Consider the following 1,742-nt stretch of genomic DNA (forward strand, 5'->3'; position numbering starts at 1 on the left):
AGATAAGGATGCAAGAATTCTTACAAGAAGAAAGGTCAGAGAAAATTATTGCATGATTTTTGACTTTGAGCCTAAAACATTTAAAGAGGCACACAAAGATGAAGATTGGATCAAGGCTATGGAAGAGGAACTTGACCAAATAGAAAAGAATAGTACATGGTCTTTGGTACCCAGACCTGAGCATAAAAATGTTATTGACACCAAATGGGTTTTCAGAAATAAGCTGAATGAAGATGACACAATGGTAAGAAACAAAACTAGACTGGTGTGTAAGGGATATGCTCAAGAAGAAGGAGAAGACTATGGAGAAAATTTTGCTCCAGTAGCTAGATTGGAAGGAGTTCATATGCTTCTTGCATATGCAACCTTCAAGGGATTCAAAGTATATCAAATGGATGTAAAATCTGCATTTTTGAATGGAATACTTGAAGAGGAGGTGTATATAGAGCAACCAGATCGATTTTCCCTATTAGAAGATAGTGACATTGTGTGTAGGCTACATAAAGCCTTGTATGGATTGAAGCAGGCACCTAGAGCATGGTATGAATTCTTACTCTCCCATCTTGTGAAGATTGTACTTGAACAAACAAGTGAAGATAGCAATATCTATTTGAAGTCAGAAGGAGATTAGATTCTAATCTGTGAAGTATTTGTTGATGACATAATTTTTGGTGGAGATGACAAGATGAGTCATGATTTTGCAGATGAGATGAAGAAGGAATTTGAGATGTCACTTATAGGGGAGATTAAGTTTTTCATTGGACTACAAATTCAACAAATTAAAGATGGTATCTTTATCACTCAATCCAAGTATGTCAAAGAGGTGTTGAAGACCTTTGGCATGGAAGACAACAAATTGGTTGGTACACCGATGGTGATCGGTTGTAAATTGTCAAAAGAGGATGACTTGACATTGGTGAATGAAAAGGAATACCGATCAATGATTGGTAAGTTGCACTATGTAGTACATAGCAGACCGTACATTGCACATGTAGTGGGCATTTTAGGTCCCGGGGACAACTGAGGGGGGGGGTGAATCAGTTGTCTAATAAATTCAAACCAAAATCTTATCAACCAACTTATTGCTTAATACCGGTAAGACAGTTAATTGTGCCGGTAAACAATGTTAATAGGAAATGTTGTACCGGTAAGAATTAATGCATGAAACATAAGCACAAAGTCAACCACAACACATGACACAAATATTTGTACGTGGAAACCCTGTAAGGGGAAAAACCATGGTGGGAAACCTTACCCACAATCAGATGATACTACTGCAGATAGTAAGTGTACAAAGAGGGGTCTGCACATGCAGAAAGGCCAATAGCCTAGAGCTCACTACTCAAACACAAATGGGAGTCACACTGACTACAGTTGGATGGTTAAATCCAATGAGAATGTACTACACAAAATAGCATCTTCATATGCTAGATTCAATACTAGTGTAATGTTGATATGCTTCTACAAAAACCTAACTTCACCTTCAAATGATGTCTTCGTGTATATCTCTGCTTGATCTCACATATATCCTTCCTTAAATCTTTTTTGCATTCCACATTTGATCTTACAAATAAGATCTTACATTTATACCATACCCTAAGACCAATTTTAGTAGGTCGGCTCTATAAGATATTACAATAAAACATTTTACAAATAATACAATATCCAATGTAATAACCGATTGAACATGTCGGCTTAATGCTTTTATAACAATAATAAATCATCTCCATAGCGTGCCATGC

The sequence above is a fragment of the Cryptomeria japonica genome, chromosome 10, assembly GCF_030272615.1.
Source record: "Cryptomeria japonica chromosome 10, Sugi_1.0, whole genome shotgun sequence".
Classification (NCBI taxonomy): Eukaryota; Viridiplantae; Streptophyta; class Pinopsida; order Cupressales; family Cupressaceae; genus Cryptomeria; species Cryptomeria japonica.